Raw genomic sequence first — 25,639 nt, 5'->3', positions numbered from 1 at the left:
AGTCATCCCATTAATAAGTTTTCAAAGAGCCAATTTAAGGAAATCTGGTAGCATCTAATTATTATGCAGCAGTTCTGCATAATAGGCTATGTCAAGAATAGTTTGTTCTAATGAAGAACTTCAAGTTGCAACACACAAAATTACACGGATTTTTCAGGGTGTTCCTAAGAATCTTGGACTTGTGTAACTGTTTTCAGAAAATCACCCAAACAATTTTTTAAAAATATTTTCAGATCAGGAACTCCAGAATACACATGCCTAGTGGTGGTTGCCAGCTTCTCACTATTTTAAGATCTGAAAAGAGTAATACTTTGATCAGCAAAGTACAATGTAAGACAGCTGTTGATATGAAGGCAAACTTTTTACTTACAAATTGCATGAAGCCCTATAAGGTTCAGTTCACCTTTTTTTCTTACATGAGGGATGGATGGTTTTTTGGAATGGTCTGCAGGAAAGATTCCCACTTTTCAAGTTTTGGTTGTGTTTCTATGCATTCTGAATGACAAAAGCTAAAAGGTTCTACAGTAGGTAAGGTCTAGCACACCTAGACACTAGTAGTCCTCTGCATCTTTTCCTGTGTCTCCAGATTATACCATCGAGTTTAATCTTTCAAGGTGTGGTTTCAGCTATATAGATGATATCAGCACAAGTATCAACAGGTAACAATCCATTCCTATATGGCCTAATCAACATGAATTATAAGCTTCCTCTCAAAAGTCGGGAAAACCAGATGGCACTGCAAATTCATTAAGTCTATTAAGACCAGAGATATGCCTGATCTAGTTTGGGTACAACCCAGACCAGTAAAAGAACATGATGGATTTTGGTTTTGTGTTTACCAGTCATATGAGACTAGCTGGTTCTATGCCAGTACCTAGGACAACATAAAATGATCTTCACTGAGAGCAGCAAGATAGCTTTAACAGCCAAATCTGATATCTGTTTAACACCTCTAGAAATATATCAAGAGCTTTACAACACAAATTGTCATACTCTATTATATTCTCACCATGTGCCCACATTTTAATCTTTTCTTCATTTGAATTCTCTCCTGAACTGTGTGGTTGAAAATTTGAGCTTTGCTTTGGTCCTTCTACATTTATGCTTAGACATAAATTTAAATGACAATAACTCCAGACTTTTAGTGTGAGACTGCAGTCCCAAAATAAAGTGGCCTGTAGTTTTTCTTTAAAAAACATAAGACTTTATTGAGGACTGAAGCATGCGAGGGATAGACGAATTCTGAGGAATATAGAAAGAACAAAACCTTAAATCCCTGCTGCCCTTGGCCCGCCCCCTAGCCGGGCCCAAGAGCCGCAGTTACAGTAAAATAACAAAGGAAAGAATGCCAACATTCAATACAAAGTTAACGTTACAAAAGGCAGGGCTTGGCCACACCTTGGAGAGCTGTGGCTGCATTTTAGCTTTTGTTTCCTGGAAGGCTAGAAGGGGGAGGAGGGATGAGCCACGGGGCCCATCCTGACATTTAGCACTCTTTGTAAATATGCCCTAAAGTTAGTCTGTCACCTGTTCTCTTAAGAACTTGCCAAAAGAATATATCCAGTAGTATCATAGAGCAATCAACAATGGAAACACCACAGGGAAATAATGAGGATTTCCCAGTGGATTTGGGGAAGATGCAGTTGGTTCAATACACTTGACTTGCTTGAGGTGCCAAGACTATATTGTCCATAATAAAACAATGTCACATTTTTGGGGTGTTCTCTGTCCCTACCACTCTCATACCATCTTATGCGACTGGCTACATGTAGTAGGCTCTAATCAGGACTTGTAGAGCATAGGAATAGAGAAATTTTAAAAAAGAAAAAGTATAGTAGGGGCAATATCAGATTTTTCTGAAAACTTTCCCCCCCTGATATTTGCTAACTTTGGAAAGGTAACAGCGGTCGAGAATTTTGAGAGCTTCTGGAAATCATATGCATTAGAACCCATCTCTATCAGAAGGTGCAATGGATTATTTCTGGCCAAATAAGATGCCAGGTATTTTGTGTTATTAGATTGGATTGTCAATATCCAATACCTTTCGTGCCTCCCTAACAGAACCTTGAAACGGTAAAGGACCATTATTTTCAGTAGAGAGGCTCGGCCTACCATCCATAGGCAGATGTCAATAACTGCCTCCAGATGTCCCTGTCAGGCAAGAGCCTGATATTTATAGCTCTGCTGTGGGTTCTAGGACTGTGTTGCACCTCTCTAGGGCCACATTTTTACAGAAAAAATAGAAATTTTGAGAAAAATTGAAATATATGCAATATTTACCACCCAATAAACCTAAACTACCGGTAATACTACTGCTTTAACAACATAAAATGCATCATTTATCATTTACTTACCATATAGAACTGAAATACTGGATATATTTATGGAATTTAAAAGTTATGGATGCCTTGATTTTGTGCAAACAAAACTAATAATATATCCAATACTTGAGAGAAAAGTGCAAGCCATTACATCTTATGCTGTCTTAGTAGATGTATCTTAATCTTTGCTATCTGGTTGGAGAGAGCTAAGTCGTTAATGAAGCTTTATGCTTTCTTCTGCTGTTTTTGTGCAGTTTCCACCACATCTCCTTTTGATCTTTTTTCTGTCTCCTGCATGGTAAGGCAATAAGCTACTTTTAACCCAATTTGTTGGCTTTTTAGCCAATCTGTGAACTTCATGAGGGGAGCCCTGCATGCTCCCCTCATGAAGCTCAGCTATTATAGGTGCAAAAATGCATCTTAGATTTAAGAATTGTATGTGTACCGGGGACAGAGGTGTACCGGGGACAAATGGCGCCTGGAGGCAAAAACCCCTCCATGCACCCCCCACATGCGGAGACCCACTTACTCGTGAGTAAGCCATGCTTTCTCACAAGTTGGGCTCCAGCCCCTTTTCGCTGCCTAGAAGCCAGGGAGCGAGTTTCCCTTGCGCCCTGGCTTCTGGGCCGGGAGAAGGAACCGTGGCTGGGGTTCCCAGTCCTGCCCTCCCCAGCCAGGGAAGGTAGAAATGGGAGACCTGGCTGCCTGCTCAGCTTTGCTCCTCTGGCCAAAGGCAAGAAGCTGAGTTGGCTGCTGGGGTTCCCAGTCCTTCCCAGACAGGGAAGGCAGGACTGGAAGCTCCAGTGGTGGCTCTGTTTGGTTACATGGAGGCCATCTGGCACCCCCCACAGGACCAAAAGGTGTGCGCCTGAGGACATGGCATACCCCATATTCCTAGGGCCATACGCCACTGTATGTGTCTACAACATGTCTGCCTTGTATGTTGCAACATGCCCACCTTGTATATTGTATGTGTCTACAACATGCTCAAAAGCAATTCACTCATTTCAAAAGCAATTTACCCCCCCCCCCCAAGTTTCCATCCTCCACCCCAGGTTTTTTACATCTCTATCCACACACTGATGTGTGATATGGTTACCATAGGTAGAATACTTTGTGATTGTACACCAAACATTCAATGCCTTTTCCAGAGTGGCTGTGTGGTGTCCTTTCTATTCTTAATGAAAAATGGCCCATGATGCCTAACAGGATTTTAAAAAACAGCAAGAAAACAGAGAGCTACATGTAGAGAAATCCAGCATCTCACATTGTGACCATTTATACTGCATTTGATGTATAAGAAGTCTTTGCAAGGATGGTATGGTGGGCTTCAACAGCCAACCTGCTGCTTTTTTACTGAATGATAGCTAGAATGAAACACTGGTATTTCATTTGATGTTCCATTCAGCTGGGAGTAGAAGACTACTTTCTGGAAGAAGAATCAACAGCTTCAGTTGTGATTAATATGAAATAGCTAATTGAATCAACCCCTTTGAGAAACCACTAAAGCGCACAGATAAGAACAGTGCAAATTTTGCTGTTTGCTCTTGCGAAATGACAGATTACTACTGTTTAAATTCCTTTTTATTTGCAGGCTACACAGACTGTAGCAAGAATTCCTCCCTTCTTGTTTGCATAAGTTTAAAGCAGTGACCTTTAAAGCTCATTAATGAATATGCCAAATGGCTAAGTGTCAATCAAATATTCCTGAAATAAAACAAGGATTTGAACCAAAGCATGCCTTATTCAAAGAGCAGTTGTCTATCCATTGAGTAGCTGGAAATAATTAAGGTGTTTTCAACATGGACTGTCACCTCTGAAAGCAGAAGAATTCTTATTAATGCAGGATGGAATGCAAAGTCATTATATAATTTAAGTTTCAAATGCTGCTACATGTGGTAATGGCTTGTGATGTCCCTTCCATCCTGCTGAGAGAATTGGGAAACACAGAAAAGTATGATATGCATCAATATTATTTTAATAGATTCAGACTGTTCTATGTTCCCCAATTCCCAGTGAAAAGTTTCTTGGGAAGTGCTCCCAGGTTTAGTTATATAAACAGGGCACATGTGAACACAAACAATATTCTACAAGGCAGTAGATCCACAATCCATATCCCTATAAAGAGACCCACAGTGCTTCAGTCAATTCATAGCTCTTGTGCTCCAAACTGCTAAGTGTTGTTTCATCTCTTTCACCCCTCCCCTCCATCACCTTCCTTCAGCTGTGGGAGCACATTCTCCATATCATTCACTCACAGTTTGCACCAACCTTTCCATAACAATTAACTTCCGTTAATGAAACATCAGCTGGCCATTCTGAAAATAGCAAAGGAATAATCAGCCAACAGCTATAACAACATGTTATCAGAGTGATGTGGTGTGGGGGCTACTTTCCTATGATTTTGGCCTATACAACCTTGATAATGTCAATTGAGAGCAATCATGCAGGCAGGCTACACAATGGCATTTGATTCTCAGTGGCAGCAGCAGCAGCAGCCTCTAAAGGAGGGTGACAAATTATATTGAACAGCTGTTCCCACATTGCAGGGCAACACATTAATCAGGCCATAGTTCTTGGAATGTTCAAAACACATGAACAGAAACTACAGGATACAGTTTCTGTTAAAAACATCATTGTCTGTAGAGCTTATATAAGTTTATACTATTTTTAAGGATCTGCATTTTTAAAAAATCCATCAAAATCTGGTTTTAACAGTCTCTTAAATTTAAAACAGTACTTAATAAGAATGAATATTTCTCTGATTTTCAATTTTGAACCAACATGGCAATTTTCAGGTGATGCTGAGATATCTTCCAGTTACACTATGGTCTCTGCTTCCATTTCTCCATGATAATAAGAAGTAATGCTATGACAATGCTATACCATATATACTCGTGTATAAGTCAACCCGAGTATAAGTCGAGGCACCTAATTTTACCACAAAAAACTGGGAAAACTTATTGACTCGTGTATAAGTCGAGGGTGTGAAATGCAGGGTGTGAAATGCAGTAGTCAGTGGCACAGAGCAGGGCGCCTCCGCCATTCTCCCAGCCGCCTTCTCCCTGGGGCAGAGGGAGTTTCCTGCTCAGTGCCACCGGCTTCCACGGCGTGAGAGCCAGTGGCACAGATCAGGGCGCTACTGCCATCCCCCCTCTGCCCCAGGGAGAAGGCAGCAACCAGAATTATATTTTTTTTCATAAATTAAAAACTAAAACTGATAGTGAGACACTCTTTCTAAATTTTTTTTTGTAGAAGTAACTTTTTTGGTTATACAATGAATTCTTCCAGTTCTTCTCCTTAACATCTTTGAATCCGAATCCATATTATTGTTGTTGGTTGTTTGAACGATGTAGCCAAACACAGAAGACTCCTTTGTACTGAATTCCTGCATGATGCCTCAGGTGCTGGTACAGTCCATTGCTTCTTTGATTAAACTCTGCTAAAGCATAACGGACTGGAATGCTTCATTATTTTCTTGGCAATGTTTGCTACAGCTTTATTCCAGAGAAGCTTGTTTTTTATCAAGGCATTAGAGCCACAGAGAACATATGCTAGATTGAGAAAATTGTCATCCTTAGGACATTAAAAACATCTGAGTGGAGAATTCGAATTTCTTTGCTTCTAGGGATTAAGAAAAACCCAACCCAGCTACCCACTGATTACAATATTCCTAACTAAGAATAAAGCTGGTCTTGCTAATATTATTCCATTGAGCAGGTGAATGTATGAATCCCACTCTACCTCCCCCTACCAAATATGATTTAGCAATCTCTATTTTGTTTCTAGGGAAATACACTCCACACAGCACGCACAAAGCTAAACCTAGTCTGTTTTCACTGTTGCACATCATCTATAAGTGCACCTCTGTGTGTCCATTTGATTTGACTACTTTCCAGTGTCGGCAGCCTCTACTGCCCCCAATAGCCTCATAAGCAAGATATCAGTTTGCAAGCTCTGCTCTTTTGAGTGCTAGCAGCACTCCCAGATTCAAACATGTGCAATATGGTTATAAGGAGCAAAAATAAATTTTGAGATGACATTATACTCTGGCAACCCTTTCACCACACATGGAAGTGAAATAGAATTGTCATGTTAACACTGCTGTTGATTCAACTTCTTCTCTTCACCCCTTCAGTATTATGCATCAAATATGCCTGTTTTTATGTTCCATCAAATCATGAACATGCCTTCCTGTCAATTGATACTGAAGATATCTTTGCCACATGTATTATATAAAGCTCAATGATAGGCACAGGAAAAAGTTGATTCACAAAATGTCAGCATAAGCCCAAGATGACAGCAGATTTAGAATGATTGTTGAGATAAATCCAAATCTATCCCAAAAAATTAAACTACACAAGGGCACAAGGCAAGGATGTCCCCTCTCCCCTCTACTGTTTATTTGGATTATGGAAATTCTTTTAATTAAAATCAGAGAGGACAGCAAAATTGAGGGTATTAAATACAAAGGAATGACTTACAGATACAAAGCATTTGTAGATGACATGGTTTTTTTTATTGAAAACCCAAACCAGACGATAACACATCTGCTGCAAAAGATATCAGAATTCGGTAAACTAGCAGGGTACACCATAAAATGTTAAAAACCCCAAAATTCTTACCAAAAATATAACTGAAATCATAAAAAAGAACTTCAAAAGATATCAAATTTCTCAGTAGAGAAAAAAGTTAAATACCTTGGTTTGTACCTTACAAATAACAACTATAATCTATTTCAAAATAACTATAATGCTTTGTGGAACGATAGTAAAGACAATTTACAAAAATTGAGCCATCTGCAACTGTCTCTACTGGGGAAAATACCTCTAATTAAGGCAAATATCCTCCCAAAATTAATATATTTGTTTCAAAATATACCTCTAGTAGAAACTAAAAAACCCTTTCAACAATGGAATAAAGAACTGTCCAGTTTTATTTGGAATGGTAGAAAACCACGAATAAAATCTATTTATATGGTTGATGAAAAACAAGGAGGTGGATTGTCCCTCCCGGACTTGAACTTATATCATGACGCTTGTGCAATAATGTGGATTGGTTAATGGATGTATTTGAGTAACAATTTACATTAGAAGGCTATGGAATGCCATTGGGTTGGCATAACCAAATGTGGCCAGATCCAATCAAAAAAATTAGCAGAACTAATGTAATTAAATCCCACTTCATAAGGAAAAACTTACTAAAAGTCTGGCAAAAATATCAAAAATTACTTTATAACAAAATACCAGGGTGGGTCTCAAGGACAGAATCTTTACAAACAATAACATATGATCAAACAATATTAAGATACCAAGATCTATTAGTAAAAGAGGCAGGTAAATATGAGCTGAAAAAAAGGGAAACAATAGTAATTAATGGGGGCAACTGCCAATGGTATACATATAATCAAATAACTAGTTATTTTAAAAAAGATAAAACAACCTGAGATTTTGATTTAAAAGAAATGTTAATTGACAAAATTTTATTCAAAGCAAACAATAAACTTATTAGTAAAATATATAAGGTATTGCTTCAGTTGAAAACATATCATGAACAAGTCAAACAAACTATGATAACATGGGCTGAGGACTTAGGCAGAACTAGATGATTGGACGCGATATTGGAAAAACATATATTCATTTACGCCATGCACAACAATTCGTGAAAATAACATTAAATTATTCTACCGATGGTACCTCACTCCGGTTAAATTATCCAAAAATAGCAGCCATCGAGTCACCGGTGGCAGCCATTGCAGCAGAGGTGAGCAACATGAGGCAAAGAGAAGGGGGCTTTCAGCTCATAGGGCGCAGTTGCAGGGAGCTGCAACGATTGGCCCGAGCTGAAAAAGACGGGGGCAGCAAAGGCGCATATAAGCACCACGCCCCGAGCCTCAGCCTTCTTGGATAGCCAAGGCTCAACAGCGACGTGACCCACCCGCCCTCCCTCGCCACAATTGTTAATACTTGTCTTGTTGTATTGGTTTATTGTATCACTGTATTTTGTCGCAGCCCGACGGGTTGGCAACGGAATCGCAACATCTGAGGGGAGAAGCCGAGCCGGGTGGCCGGTCTTCTCCATGGTTGGCCCCCTTAAGAAAGGGCCTGGGGTGGGGCAGGTTGGTAGGCTTAGCCGGTGCCCGCCACCCCAACAGGTGGGGGTGGGGCAGGCCGGTAGGCAAGCCGGTAGGCTTAGCCGGTGCCTGCTACCCCCAGCAGGAGGGGTTGATACCAAAGGGTATCCACCCCGGTGGCTCCCGGCTTCCTGCCTAATGCCCCAATAGGGATTGGGGAGGCATGCTCGGGTCACCTACGGTGCTGGCCTGTTGATGTTGCTATCCGTTTGTCTGCCCAGCTTCTTAAGTGTTTATGTTTGCTAATTAATAAATTGGGCTGCGGCCCAATCTATTTCCAAGCACTGGTTGGTGTGTTTATTTGCCGGGGAAGGATCTACACCATCTGCATACAATGTATAAAGACTATGCTCCGGAATGTTGGAAATGTGGGGTAAAAATGGGTATGTTCCATCACGTGTGGTGTACGTGTAAAAAAGTTTTAAAATTCTGGAAAAAAATCCACACTCAGGTACAAAAAGTATTAAACATTAAGTTTCTTATTAAGATGGAAGCTTACCTTTGAAGCCCTATTATTGCAGGTATCTCCTTCTCAGCAAACAATCAAAGACTGTTTTTCTACCTATCTGTGGCAGCAAGAATGCTCTTAGCAGCAAAATGGAGAACATCAGAAGTCCCAACAATAGAAGACTGGGTTCATAAAGTTCAGGAGTTTAGTGCAGTAGACCTGATTTCATATTATGTTAATATTGGAAACAAAGATTGTAATATAATACAACCTCAGGAAGCAAAATGGGAGAACTGGAAATTATACATTAATAATAGATATGAGATGAAGAAATTGAGTAGTTGAGGCACTCTTGTATAATGTAAACTTTTGTCTTTGTATATATAAGTAAGATTAGATAGAATAATGTGAGTCTATTTTGAAATTGCTTGCCTATATGTTAAAATGGCTTATAACTTAATCCTTTCTTCTATTTGTGTTTTTCACTGTGGAGAGGGTCCTTGGCTGTACAAAGCTTTCATCTGGACCTAGGTAGTTTTTGGCTTATTGAAAGAGTTTTGAATGAACAGAAGTTCTTAGAACCTGAGGCGCACACCCTGCAGTGGAGGAGCACCTCTACAAAGCTTAGGATCCAAGCCCATACTTTTAAATCTGAAATATGTTCAGTCTGGTTTTAGAGGAGTGGGAGGCACCATTTTGCAATATTGCAATAAACTTGCAATAAACCTATTCATTCACAAGTTTACCCCTTCCCCCCAGGATAATATAGATCTCTTACTATGGACACTAATTTTCTACCCCAAGGAATTTCCCCTCTGCTCTAATCAAGTTACAGTAATGGATTCAAGGTGCAAGAAAAGATATTCCACCTAAATATTAGGAAGAACTTCCTGACGATCAGGGCTGTTCGACAGTGGAATTCACTGCCTTGGAGAGTTGTGGAGTCTCCTTCTTTGGAGGTTTTTAAACAGAGGCTGGATGAACATATGTTGGGAGTGCTTTGATTGTGTGTTCCTGCATTGCAGGGGGTTGGACTTGATGGCCCTTGGGGTCTCTTCCAACTTTATGATTCTATTCTATTCATATTTGAGTGGAGTTCTCCTCAGAGAGAGAGAAAATAACCAAACCACCAGTGTGATTAATTAGTGTTACTGTGCTATGTTTAACTCCGGGAACTCTGATACAGATTCCCTGACTGTACTCCGCCCTTCCTGGCACTTAATTCAGAGAAGCAAAGCCCATTCTGAACTGGCCCTTTTTGATCAGGTTGAGGATGTGGCCCTGGATGAGTGGATCACTCTGCCCACTCCTACATCATGATCTTGATCAAAATGACTTTCTGATCAAAGTAGAGGAAAAGACAGGCACTCTAGGACTAATTGCCTTGTGAGCTGTGATTTGTGTTAGGAAAATAGCATTGGGTAATGTTAACTATTACATATCCTGATCTGAATCTCACTCACAAGCTGTTTTTAGAGTAATAAAAATATATTGAGCTTTATGATCATGAATCTCCAACATAACTAGTCGTTTGCCCCTTAAATGATAACAGAATATAGAATATCAGCTTAAATGTTGTTCTATTGTAATTAGTGCTGAGCCAAATTTTCATGATGTTTCATTTGATGTAAAAACTCTGTTTTCCTTCCAAATGTCATACTTGTTTATTTTATTGTTCTCGGGAACGGCTGCTGCTTCAACACCTTTTTTCTCCCTTCCTGTATTTGAAAGGTCATTGCCCACATTCATGTTTAAGTCCAATTTGCTCTGAGGTAATGCACATTAAAATACTTTCTTTTAAACTGTGCACTGATGTATGTAAACTGTGCACTGATGTGTGTAAGCACCTGACTTAAAAACAATTGTAGAAGTAAAAGAACTTTCTACTTTTAAACCTGTTTTTGTGCGCTAAAGCACATTAAGAAACTATTCAAATCTTGCTGGGGTGCACTGATGTGAATAAATTCCTAGGTTTTTAAAAGGTAGAACTCTCCCACACCCAAACATTTCCTTGCCGTTGAAATCACCCAGAATGGGAGGCAACATTTTTCAAAGGGGCATGAAAAATGAAATCCATGAATTGAAATTCATCCCCAAATTCAGTACACCAATAACTTACATACTAAAGACACTATCTGGTAATATTTTTTCTTTCCTAACCCATCATTTCCTTGTTACTAGGAATAACAAGCCCTTGCATTGCATGTCACAAACCACGTATCCTTTGGAACTACAGTTCCTTCCCTTTCTGCTGCTGGCTTAGCCACTGTATGGGTAAGTCACTAAGGAGCTGGTATCTGTGGGGAAAACCTTTATCCAATTTGGGCTCCTTCCATATAAAGTAGATCAGAACCAGGTAGTGGCCACCCTCACCAGAGAAGTTCTGAGCATTGTTATTTTTCCAGTGTAATATACTAGAAGAGATGATTTTAGATCTATCTCAGTTAGGAAAGGGGTGTGCATGACAGAGGATGTTGAGCTCACAATTGTCAGCTTTCACCCCCACCTTCTTTTGGGTTTTCCTCTTGACTAGAGTTGGAGAGGTCTTTTGAGACTTGTTTCCTTTCATAGCCTGAGAGATCGGTGGCCATGAGAGGGCTGAAACCATTAATCCAAAGGGATTTACTCTCAGTCTCTTGGTGTTAGCAAATAGGCAATGGTTTAGTACAGAGATGACTGCTTCTGACGGCTTAAGCAAAGCCATGTTTATTTAAAATAAAATACATTCTTTAGCTCTGGGAGTGATAGACAGAATCCAGTCTACAGTATGTACTATGGTATATCCATGTTATTTGTTGACCTGTTCCTTTCTCATACTGGAGGAACTTTGGTAATGAGTGGAAAACAAGTTTACAGATAAATAAATAAACATAATGCTAAAGAGTTCAAAAGTTAAACAAGATATTAAGCAACCCATCAGTAATGGTTTATCAAAACAGAACTGACCTGCAAACTGAAAACCTAGCTGATGAACTGGCAGAAGCTGGAAAGCTGGAAACTGGAAAGTTGATTCTTATCACACTTCCCCATCGTTGCACCCAGACTTCAAGAGCTAACTATATGTACAGCCACATTGATTGAGGCATACCACACAGAGCAAAGCTCATCCTGTGTCCCAGTGTTAACCGACTCATCCCTTGAGTAAGACAAGTCATGTATAATCCTATACTCTTCTCAGGCTTTTTCTTCCTGGGTGATCTTGGGTATCACTAGTGGAGAAATCCTCAAATTCCACAAGGGGACCACCCAAAAAGGGCTGGCAATTTTACTCCCCTCTGTTCCATCAATTCCCTCTGTTCTTTCCCCAACTAATCCTTGATCACCTGTTCTAGTCCTATAACTGATTTCAATTTTTTGCCTTGTAAAAACATCTAGGGCCAGAATAAGGGATCCTAAAACCTTCCTTAAAGCCAATCACCAAATAAATCATATTAGGGTAGCAGTTCAACCATAAAAGGGGGGCATCAAGCCAAATGGGGCTGGGCACCTTTAGGATTTCTGCCTCCTGAGCTGCCCTCCTGCTGCCTTTGGGGTTGCCACCACCATGGCCCCCTCTAAACCTCAGGAAAGCTGATATAGGTATACCTGAGCCTGCACAGCTTCTTATCACTGTCCCTGGCACTATTGAATGTTCAGCAGAGCAGTTGGTGTTGAACCATCGGTCTTCCACACATCACTGAATATGGCTCTGACATGCTTTTGGAGATGAGGTGCCTGCCATTGGAGTATCTCCCCAGGCACTGAGACCAACACTATTGATTTTCTTTGTGCCATGCCAGCTCTGGGTCCAGGGCCATGCACATTCAAAAAGTTTCATTATAGTGGAGCCATGCAAACCCTGCATATTCCCTGTATACCTGATGAATGATGTCTGAATACGTATTCAAAGTGGGAACACTCTCTGGCTGAACTTGAATGACTACTGCCATGTAAATAGGATATACAGTTAACAAGTTAGCTGCCATAATGCCATATACAGCAAAAAAAAAGCCTCGCTGCACCTGCCCTTAATAGGGTGGAGGGCAGGTGGCCATACCCATTGTGGGCAATAGCATCATGATGCTGGTGTGGCATCATGACATCATCAGGAGGGGCAGCCAGTAGCCTTTATAAGGCTTTGCCCGGCCTTGGCCCCTCCTGCTGAGAAGAATGCTGAGCAGTTTCCCACCCATGGATTCCATGCTGCCTGAATGAGTGAAGGACACACATGTGAATGAGAAATTAATGACTGCAACCCACCATGTATATATGTTGTGTGGATTCCATCATAGAGAGTTTCGCCTGAAACATTTTCTTAGTTAAGAAACGTAAGTGTTGAGAGTTATTTCAATTATAACATTAACTCTGGCTTAAAGGAAGGAAAAATCTTCTAGATCTGCTCTTTTTTCTTCTTCTGGTAAACTGTGGTAACTCCCTCACAGCATATGGTTTTATTGTCCTGCAGATTTTCATGCCCTTTTCTGGGGTCTCCACAGTGAATCAGTTATATTTTAGTGTTGGTGGGTTCGATGTTCTAATGGACATTATGTGTTGTTGCGGGCTTCCTGGCTGGTAACATGTTCTTTTCCCAATTGCAGCTAGCAACAGTTTTTGTTCTACTGTTAATGCAGACTTTTGTTTTGGGCTGTAACATTGCCACAGTGCAGAAGAAAGGGGTGTATTCCATCACTTTAAATAGACCCTTTTTTTTATTGGTACGGTACATCAACAAACATGCATAGCTACTGGTGTTAAAATGAATGATATCAGGTTGCTAAGTCAGGCCAAGTCTGGCATCTGGGGAGAGGCTTGGGGACAAGGAAATCAGGTGTGTGTGAAATCAGCTAGGTCACTTCCTGAAAGCGACATAAGGTAACTGTAGGAATTGATGGAAATTAATGGAAACATCACTGCTTTTCATTACTATTTTACTATTATTAATTCAAATTTTCTCCCAGTGTTGCTCAGAGTGGCAGCAGACAAAGCAGGCTCCTACCATAGCAGGTGTGGAAGCCCCACATGAAATGGGTTGAACTAGTGTCTTGTGGCCCTGTCAAGAAGAGTATAAGAATGTATCTGTCTATATCAGTAATAGCCTTAACTCTTAACTTCACTGCCCCACCAAAATGATAATTACAGTTGTAGGGGTCTGTATAAAGTACCTAATATTGTGGAACATTCTATTCTGTCAAGCACAAAAGCCCCCTTCCCAATCAATCTGTAAGTTATGTAAATAGTTTATTAATCTACATACTGTTTTACTACACTTATTACCCATAAATTTCAGGTCTATATTTATGCTTCTTTTGTGATACTGCACCTAGCAGATTAAAAAAACAAACAAATGGTAGTAGCTCATTTTGGATGATGTTTATTCAATTTATTCTCTCTCCTATTTTGCTCACAGAAGCAATTGAACAAAGACAAGTTAACCAATGTAAATTTATTGTCTAGCAGTGCCAAAACATCCTTTGGAGTATATGATAAACTCCTGCAAAACTGAAATATGTTACCAGTTATCTAGTAAATCATGGCAAACATATTCCATCTATCTGTGTTTATGATAGATAACTAAGAAGTGTGTGAAAAACTGTCATGCTAAATTTTCTACATTTCCAGTAAAAGTTGGTTCCACTTTGTTCCTTTTGATAAGTGGTGAGTGTGAGGGAGGAAATGGGAATAAACTCCACATGAATTATACTAGGAAGCAAAGTTATCTGAGTAACAAGACATTCACCATGTAACCTGGTTACTCCTAAATTTGTACAGCAACTTTATAAGTTGTTGTACCTCTCAAATATTTACAATCAAATATTTCAATTAATCAAATATTTATGATTGATCAGAAAAAAATCGTATTTATTTATCAGATTTGGAGCCTGTATTGTCTTGTGGAGGCTCTGAAGAGGTTATGGGGTTTTTTTTTGCCAGACACATGTTTATTTCTGCCTCTAAGACACTAGGCAGGTGAATTTGTATATTAAGTAAACTCAACCCCAAACTCTTTGATTAATAAAACAATGATAAATTGAAAATTAACGACTGTCAGTAAAATATGTTAGTCTTTAGAACTTGCTGTTATTCTATCACGTGACTTTCTGCGTTTGGGTTCAAAAAGATGAGGAAGCTGACGATATGGAGCTGATGTATTTTACAAAATATTGTTTTCAATATGGCTGGTACACTGACTTGAAGAGGGCTTGAATCTGATTCTGAATATTTGCAATGACTCCTGTTTGCCTTTCTTTTCTCTCTGGCCAATTATTCACAAAGCATTTGCTGCACAATGGGGGCAAATGTCTGATGCAGCAAGATTTCTTGTATGGACGTTTTTCCTCCAGCCTCACTGTCACTTTCTAGCCTCCTCACAGTGAGACCACTTCTATCATGAACTTAATCAAGGACGTAGGTAAGGGGGGTTTCCCAGGTTTAACCCCCCCTCCCATTACATGTCCAAAGCTACGCCCCCCATTTGTGTTTTTTTTGTATTTTTAAAGTTTTTTTTAGTTTTTGGCGTGCAGGGGGCACAGTTTTTAGGCTAGCAGCACCAAAATTTCAGGATTTGTGGGGGGGATGCTCCTGATGGTACCAACCACGTTTGGTTCAGGGTGTCCAAATTTATGAACTCCCAAAGGGGGTGCCCCATCACCCATTGTTTCCAATGGGAGCTAATAGAAGATGGGGCTACACCTTTGAAGGTCCATAACTTTGGACCCACTGAACCAACCAAACTTCACCAAACCTGGGTGGTATCATCAGGAGAGTCTCCTAAAGTTACCCTGAAAGTTTGGTGCTGCTAGCTTAACAATTGCATCCCTGACAGCAGGCATCTCTTAAAAATCCCTGGATTCTCCTTTTAAATCCACTCCCTTTGGCATGGATTTAAAGGGAGAATCTGAGGTCCCCAGTTTAAACGTTGACTGTGATGCTGTTTCAGGGTGGGGGATAATCCACCCCAAAACAGCATCACTTTCAATGTTGTTTTAACTGGGGACCCCAGATTCTCCTTTTAAGGTGGATGTAAAAGGAGAATCTGGGTTCCCTAGCTTAAACACCATTGAAAATGATGGTGTTTGGGGGTGGATTCCAGCATCACAGCGGCCACCAATCGGGGCGGGGGGGTGCAATACTCAGATTTTTCACTGGGTTTTATTTTCCCCAGCTACACCTCTGCCTGGAGGGGAGGGCAGAAGGGACTGGGGCAGGGGGGCGGGGCAGGGGAGTCTACCTTCCCTGGCCTTGGAGAGCTGCTTTTATAAGCACTGAGGCTGGGGACAGGGCTTCGAGAACATGGCCACGCCCCAGGGGTGGGTGGAGTGTGGCCCCACCGCTGAACCCACCCCATAAAAAAATCTATACCTACGTCCCTGAACTTAATGTTGCTTCAATCCCAGAGAAGGGAGATTTTCCACTAAGCACAGCTTTGCCCTCGGTCTCTTCCCTCTGCCCCCAGCTAGCCTTCCTAGCTCCACCCTCCCCACTGCTCACACTGCTGCCCATGCCTTCCCCCTTCTCCCATTCCATATTGCCTACTCCTTCCTGCCCCTCTAATGCTTATTTTGATATATTGATATATCAGAATAGATGTATATCGATCGATTGATCGATTGATATTGATATTGATATAACAAAAGCTTTTGCAAGGAACAGCACAAGCAGGGTCTGTTTCTGGCTCTAGCCATTAGCAGAGTAGAACAGAAGAGACAGGTTCTCAGTTGCTTTTTATATATGAGTTTACTGACTATAAAAGGAGGGTTATATGGAGATAAAAGAATAAATTCTTTCTTTCCTGTTACACACTTACATTATTGTATGTTTGGTTACATCTTGGTACACATCTGCTGTCTTGTGCTCATGGTCTTGGTGGTGGTGGTGTCGTGTCTGCTCAAAGAAAGAACCAGAGTTAATTTTATAACTACAGATGTACGTGCTCACTACCATGTAAGCAATGACTATCTGACTGACCAATAGCTAAGTAATAGATCAGGTCATAAACAGTGACTTCAACAACTTGTTTACATATGAACATTTAACCCTTTTATAACTGAGTTATGGCAGACACTTGCAAAATCCCAATATTCTGCCCTGCCTGATGATCAGGAGGGCTTTAAAAAACTTTTTTTCCAGACAAGCCTCTTTTTAAAAACACATCTCTCTCCTGGGGCATCATGGCAATAGGCAGTGCTACTGGGGCAGACACAGGTAAACATTGCAATGGCACAGACTGACATATAGGTAGGGAGCATTGTAACTTGGGATAGGTTAATAAAAGCAGATGACACATTTGCATTCTTTTGGATACGTGGTAATTTTTGCCATGCCATATTAATGCCTTAGTTTCAAAGGCAAATTTCCCTGACTTCCTTTGTACAGACTTGGTGGATTAATGGTAATGTAACTCTTCCCCATTTCTGCATGCACACTTCAGGGGAGACTAGCACATGCTTTGCTGCTGTTAGAGGCTATCTTGCATGCATGCTACAAGTCGCTGGTGCCAACAGTGTGTGTACTTTTTGCCACCCACTGGACAGAACAAATACAGCTAGAATAGCTTGATGTGTCAAACATATTTGGAATGTGTTAGCCAGCATAATAGAGTGATCCAAGAATACAAGGGGTGCATTGAGGAGGCAGCTTCATATAATGTTATCCCATGGAGTGGCTGCTGAATGTTTTCACTACACCAAATATCATCAGAGCATTGATTCTATCTCTTACATATTGTTAGACTGCCAGCCTCATAATAATCTCACCCCACTCAAACAAGTTAAAAGAGCCCAAAGTAAAGAGAAGCAACTTTCCTTACTCTTATCAGATAAGGACCCAGTTTTTACCAACTTTGTGGCCAAATTTCTCTCACTAGTAGTAAAAACCAAGACTTATCGATAACTGAAATAAAATTGCTGAGCTATTCAACTATTCATCTATCTTTTATCATTTATTTACTGTCAACAAATTTTAACATTTTCATATGCCAATAAAGGTATTTGAATTTTGGATTCTGAGCACTTTTGGAAAGGATCCTCATAACATTTACACCACAGCCACCACTTATTTCTTTCTGCATTCAGTCCAGGATGGAATTCAGAATCATGCCTTCTTTTTTCTGTTTGAAGGCCATTTTGGCAATACTCCTACTGAATTTAATGTAGAATATATTCAAAGTGAATTTTTTTAAACAAATGAGCAACATTTACCACTTGTTATGAAAAACTCCACCATGTAGATTTTAAAAAGGGCCCCAATTCCATTTTGTCCAAGAGCGCTTCATTTGTAATTGTTATCCCTGTGAGCCCGCAATGTCTCTGCCTGTGTCCCACCTCTGTATGAACCCCAGTGTCTCATTGCGGGTAGAGGTGTGGCCCTTCTTGCTCGATAACCCAGTTCCCAGAAAATACGACAGACAACATATGTAGTGTGGGGAAAAACTGGCCATAGCCCAAATTTATTAACTGAAAGCACAGGAAAACAAAATTGGCGCAGCATGGGAGGTGATCCAGGCATCTGGGCAGCCCTAGAGCTGTCTCCCAGAGTAAGCCGATTCCTCCAGCCCGCCTGCTGGAGGAATGTAACAAGCGGGAGATTGAAGTGAGACATTCCAGACCGGCGAAGTGCCCATGACTGGAGCCCCCCTCTCCAACCCCCGCCAGGGGCGCAAGCTTCTTAGCCCCCAGTGGGGCGTTCCAACCATGTGCTTGCTCCACCCCTGCCTCTTAAGGAGGTGTAATAAGCAGGGGAGCTCCCCCAGCTCCCCTTGCCAGGGGATCACCCCCATGCGCAACCCGCAAAGGCTATGACGAATAACTTAATCTTAAAAAACTTCCAAAAACAGGGATCGGGTGAGTGGGAAAGTCCCTCATCGTCCTGCGGCAGAGTGGGCCCTGAGCCACGAGGCAGGGCCTTTTAAGGGCTCTGCCCTGGGCCCACTCTGATGACGCGCTCCCGCATCTTGCGAGAGCGCCCCACTCGGCAGCCCGGCCCTCCGCGCGTGCGCAGGAAGGGCCGGATGCCGCCCGGCCTTCTGCGCATGCGCGGATCAGCCGCGCATGCGCAGACCCGGCCAGAAGCTCGACGCCGGGCCCCCCAATCCCTCCCGCTATGGTGGCCGCGTTTCAGGCACGGCCGCTCTTTATTTTATTTTTGAATATGGCAGGATATGTTTTGTTTCCCTTTCCCCCTTCGTGCTCTGACGGTTTGAAAAAAAACCCTTCGATTTTAAGCAAAACAAGTAGAATCGTGATAGAGGAAATGTTCTCTGACCATTTTCCCACCACCACCTTGCAACCTTCTATGTCCCCTGAGGTTATGCTTCAGCAGATCAGTGGGAGCAAACTGGGAGTCTGAAGCAAAAGAGGGAAATTGGTGAAAATCCTCCTCCTCTTGGGTGACCGAAAACTGTTCTATTGGAGGAGCCTCAGATGGAATGACACCATAACTGTAGTCTTCTAAGGACACATGACATTCTGAGAAAGACAAGTGTGCAAACCAAGACCTCCCTTGCTGTTGCTGCTACCACATAACTGCCACCAGTATCTAGGTAAGAACCTAGTGGTATAGTGAGTGTTGAGTTAGTCATTAATGGATCAGTCAGTATATCTTAACCACAACCAAGCTGTGGTAAAGATCAAATGCAGGAGGTGAGAAGAATGTATGGCACCCTGAATTCTTTGGAAGAAGTATGAGGTAAAAATGTCAGATATAGGTAAGGGAAGAATTGGGGAAAAGGAAGTCTTCACTGGATAAATCATATGGCCTTTGGTGCTTGTTTCATAGTCAACACAAGCTTCACAGGTTTGTAAAATTATTTTTCTGAACCATGGGATTATATATATCGGCAATATCCCTTCCTGCCACATCTGTTCTTGAAGATTATAGTACAGCATATAATGGTTTGTCTAACCACTGATGTGCTTAATGACTTGGCTTGTAGAATTGTTGTAATAACATTTGCTTGGAAGAAAGACAAACATTTATAAGTGGATTGTTGCATGCACACATTTTAAAACATTATTTCCAGCAATAAGGGCAAACGCCTTGTATTTTAGCTTCCCATAATCAGTGCTGCATGTTGCTAACTTGTCTGATCGATTTTGGAATCCATGCTACTGTTATTTGTTGTTGACACTTTACGTTACTTTTCATAAAGCATATTCGCTTCAGGCTAATATATATGCAGTATACCACCTTTCCTCAGAAGACAGGTTGAAGGCAAGGAGCCCTATGCTTGAATCATAAATGATTAAAAACACACTTTACTGACACAACCATTGATAACAGTTTAAAACTATTTATTAACAGCAATGTATGGTCAACAGCGCAGAAAAAGCAAAACACAATTAAAAAAATGCCAAATACCTCTGTTGAATAACACAGCCTTGCCAAAATGGATTTTTTTATAATGTCCTTTTTATAATGCTGTGCAGAATCCACTCTGTTATTTGCAGGATGCAATGTTCTTTGGGGTTCTACTGGAAAAGGTAGTCCCGCAGATACAAAACCCCCAGCCAGCAGTGGAAAAAAGAGGACAGTAAACAAACAAGCAAGCAAACAATTCATCATTATATTAGTTCCTCCTGGTATTTTGTACTGATTAAACTTTCTTGTGTTGGCTTCAGAGCAAGGTAGGGATTCTGCTGTTGTACAACCCATTCAGTTCTCTTGTGATAGAGCTGATTGAGTAATTTTAAATCTGTCATTGAAGATACCAAGACTTATGATTTACTTCAGTGCTGATAAAGACCATATAAGGTATTGTGTTATCTGCCAACAACATGATGAGCAACATGGAAAGCAGTGTTAGTGTATCTTCAGTATCTGATGGACCATCACTAGACAATTAACAACATACAGTGGGAGGGAAAAAAACAACACAAGGACACAAGGGGAACATCATTGCTGATTCATATTGGCTTCTATCACACACATCCCCTTCCCTCACACAATTAATAATACTTATTTGCATAGTATCATGCTTTCCTTGGGGGATATTAATTATTACTTGATTTGAAATTAGGCAGTAGAGCAGTGAGTAGCAGGGCGGAACATCAGCCTAGTTAAGACAGAATAGCATAACGTACTTGGTTGAAAACCTTTTGTGCACTCCAAGAGTGATGAGAAGTGCTACTTAGAGCTTATGCAAATGAAAATGAAAAAATAGTTTGCCACTCACCATATGGGAGCTAATGAAGCAGAGTTGTCATGATTTTGGAATATATTCAATATAATCCATTTTCCAAAGGGGAATATACACATGGTTGACTGTTTGGGGAGGTTTGTGAAGTGCAATAATGTCACGGCTTTTGTTTTCATATGCCTTGGATCTGTGTTTCTCTCCTGAAATGGATGCTAATGCTGGAAATTACATGCTCTCGGTAGCAATAAGTTTAAATATCATGGGCAAGCTATGCCACCCGGCCCAAAGTTTGTATTTAGAAAACCCACCTATGCTAAGAAGAAAAGCTTGCAATAATACTAATCATTATCAAATTCAGTTGGGACGGTTTTTGCCTTGGAGTAGATGTTCTGGTAGATATTGATTAAGCAATAATGGCTGAAAGACTAAAGGTATTTCAGAGCAATTAATGACCAGATGGATGTGAGTGCTCAGCCCAGATGGATGCTCATTATCAGAAAATGTCCTATATACAGTGGCATTTGGATATTGTGAGCCACACAAGAAACTCAGTGTGTTCTACTTTGTTGCTGCAGGAAGGGTTTTTATAAGACTCCTATCTTTTTATTGGTTTTGATGACTAGTTTGCTGTCCAGGCCATATGTTCATATAAGTAACAATATAATGGAGTCTATTTTAAGCATATTATCCAAGGTTGCAGGATCTCAAAAACTCTGTTTCAAATGCCATAATATTTGATTTTTTTATTAAAAAGAAACATTGTTCCAAAGAAAATTAAGCATCACTGCTTCCAAGAGAATTTTTCTTCCCTTGAAGTTGTAGTGAATTTAAAAATGAAGAATCTACAGACAATGATTTTGGAATGAAACAAATATTTTTCTCAGGCCTTTAGATCTCAAAAAAGTCTTTACAATCTGGAGGCTGAAAAGGTTATCCAAGCTCCATCCACAAAGAAACTTGCTATCCTTCATAAGGGTTTTCGATCAGCTGGGGATTTTTGCCAGTTTTTCTGCTTCCTCCTCTGTCTGAAACCCTTTTGTAGGCAGTATGGCTGAACCACATCAGTGCCATCCCTGGCCCCCTCATCCATGGATTGCACTGCCAAATATTGATATATATCACTAGAACATTATAACAATAGGCTTAGCAGGTTTTTTGAAATCCCAGCTTTCATTTAAAAGTCTCTAGCCTTTTCATTGTGGAGGTATAGGCCCCTTCCGCACACATAGAATAATGCGTTTTCAAACCACTTTCACAACTGTTTGCAAGTGGATTTTGCTATTCCGCACAGCTTCATAGAGCATTGAAAACAGTTTGAAAGTGCATTATTCTGCATGTGCGGAAGGAGCCATAGAGAAAAAGGCATACCCCCACTAGCAGTTAGGAAAATACAAAGCCTCTAGCTTGGGAAAGCCAGTTCCCACTTGGACCACAACACACCTGCCTCCATGAGATAAAGAGAAAGCTAAATAACTTCGTCAATGCTGTAATGACATTAGTTCCACCCCCAAAATCTAATAATCTTTGGGCACTTCCCAGACTTAGAACATTAAGCCTAAGTATCCTCTCTTGGGCTCATTCCGCACATGCAGAATAATGCACTGTCAAACTGCTTTCAATGCTCTTTGAAGCTGTGCGGAATGGCAAAATCCACTTGCAAACAGTTGTGAAAATGGTTTGAAAATGCATTATTTTGCGTGTGCGGAAGGGGCCTTGTTCTCTCCTTGAAAATAAGAGTCACTTTTGTCTTAGGCCCTTTCCGCACGGGCCAAAAACGGCGGCCCGGGGACGGCAAAAACCTGTCCCCAGGCCACCGTTCGCACAGGCGGCGCTGCTGAAACACAGCAGCGCCGACCTGGTTCCCCTTCCCCTCCCTCAGGGCGGTGTCAGGCCGCCCTCAAAAACACCCGTTTAAAGGGTAGTTTTTGAGTAAACAGCATGTTCCCGGCAGTGCGGTGCGAACAGCACCGCCGGGAACACGCTGTTTCCCGGCTCCGTCCACCTCTCTCACTTACCTGCGTCACCGTCGTTGCTCCTGCTGTCCTCCCACTAAGACTCACTCCCTCGCCATTGTCCCTCCGACCCACTGGAGGTTGGAGGGCAGCATGGGCGGGGCTTAGGAAGCCAGCAGGGCGACGACAGCAACGAGATAAGTGGGAGAGGGATGGGGAAGAGGTGGCTTCCACATCGTGGAGCCACCTCTCCTAATGTGCTTCAGCCTCTGCACTGGGGCCGCTTACTGCGCATCGCCTTAGGTAAGGATACGGCCTCCACCCCCCCCCGCTCACGGGCAGAATTCTTGCCGGTGTGAGGGCGCATAGAGGCCCGTGCAGAAAGGGTCTTAGAAAGGCCAGGTCACTTAACATTGCCCGAGGACCTAATTTTCCCTATAACCAGCCTGTTCGCCTGGCACATGGTGTTCAGTATTACTTGGACTGCCCTTTGGTCTGGTCATAATGTTCCATCCATTATTTTCACAGACTTCTTGGTTAATACTATTCCCAAAACTAATTTCTACCCCACCTCTATTGAAGTTCAACATGGGTCATTGAACTCTGCTCATCAGATCAATCCTCTTTCAGATGAGGTAATGATCACCGCCCCAAATTCTGATCTATTCCAAATCTGTACCCTCACATCTATCTATATCTTAGGACTGTGTGAATTCTCTTGTGCTCTGATCATTTTGTATGCTTGTATGCATATTATTTCATTTTTTCTAATAAAATTCTTAAACATTTTTCTCCTGCTTCCTGCAGAGTTCTTGTGAAAACCCACCTCCATAAACTCTGGTGGAAAAAAATCTTATAATAGTGATCCAGCCACTTGCTCTGTAAGGTGTACACTCACTAATTCTGCACTCTTTTTGAAAAATATTTTTATTGTTTTTCAACATTTATTAAACATACAAGAAAAAGTAAAAGATAAAAGAAATAATAGAAAACAGACATGATTACACCAAAGAAAAAGAAATCTACCCCTCATTATTTTAAGTAAAGATTACATAATGGATTCTGATATAACATTTTCTATTTATTAGAGATATTTAAAAGGTTTTTAAATCTTTATCAGTTATATACTTCTAAGCATTTTTACTAGTCCATTTATTATATCTTAAACATTGTTAAGTTCCAGTCTTCAAAATTTTTGTTAATACATGGTCAGGTCGGATTGTTATGGAAAATAAGGACTCAATTTCTTCTCAAATTCATCTTTTGGATGTTGATTCACAAAGTTAGTTAGTTTGGCCATGATAGCATCTTCTCTGATTTTGTCCTTTTAGCGTTCTGTTGTGAGGCCTTTATCAGATTTCCAATTTGTTGTGATTATGACTCTTGTAGGAGTTATTAAATACCAACACAGTTCATTTTGTTTCTCAGGAAGCTTTTCTGGTAGTATACCCAGCATTGTTTTTGCAGTGAGAGGAAATTTAAATTTGATTGTCTGCTGTATCCTTTTATGTATTTCTGTCCAGAAATTCTTGGTTTTTCTACAAGTCCACCATATATGAAAAAAGTTCCAACTTCTTCATTACATCTCCATCAGATACCATCATGTTGTTTAGTCATTTTTGTAATAATTTCAGGTGTCATACACCATCTAGAAACATTTATACCAGTTCTCCTTCAATATCTGACTTGCAATGAGTTTAATGTTTTTAGTCCATAATGATTCCCGCTGTTGAAAAGTTATAACACCATTGTATAGCCGTTATAACACCGTTATAACACCATCGTAATGCTGTTATAATGCCGTTATAACACCATCATAATGCCGTCATAACGCCGTCATAACGCCGATATAACACCATAGTAATGCCGTTATAACACCGTTGTAACGCTGTTATAACGCCGTCATAACACTGATATAATGCTGTTATGACACCAATATAACACCATTGTAATGCCATTATAACGCCATTATAACATCATTGTAACGCCGTTATAACGCTGTTACAATGCAGTTATAACGCTACCGTAACGCAGTTATAACGCCGTTATAACGCCGTAATAACGCCGTAATAACGCCGTTATAACGCCGTTATAACACTATTGTAATTCCGATATAACGCCGTTATAACACCATAGTAACGCTGTTATAACGCCGTTATAACGCCGTTATAGCACTATTGTAATTTCGATGTAACGTCGTTATAACACCATAGTAACGCTGTTATAACGCCGTTATAACGCCGTTATAACACCATTGTAATGCCGTTATAATGCCGTTATAACGCAGTTATAACAGCATCATAACGCCTATATAACCCTGTTATAACACCGATATAACGCCGTTACTATTGTATTGCCGTTATAACGCCGTTATAATACCATCATAACTCCGTTATAACGCTTATAACACCGTTATAACACCACCGTAGAACGTTTGTTTAGTAAACGCCGTTAAAACGCCGTTATAACACCATTGTATAGCCGTTATAACGCCGTTATAACACCATCGTAACGCTGTTATAACGCCATTATAACACCATCATAATGCCATCATAACGCCGTCATAACGCTGATATAACACCATAGTAATGCCGTTATAACGCCGTCATAACACTGATATAATGCTGTTATGACACCAATATAACGCCATTACAATTGTAATGGAGTTATAAC

Source organism: Sphaerodactylus townsendi, linkage group LG03 (assembly GCF_021028975.2).
Source record: "Sphaerodactylus townsendi isolate TG3544 linkage group LG03, MPM_Stown_v2.3, whole genome shotgun sequence".
In the NCBI taxonomy this organism is placed as follows: domain Eukaryota; kingdom Metazoa; phylum Chordata; class Lepidosauria; order Squamata; family Sphaerodactylidae; genus Sphaerodactylus; species Sphaerodactylus townsendi.
Note: the sequence above shows the minus strand (reverse complement) of the source record.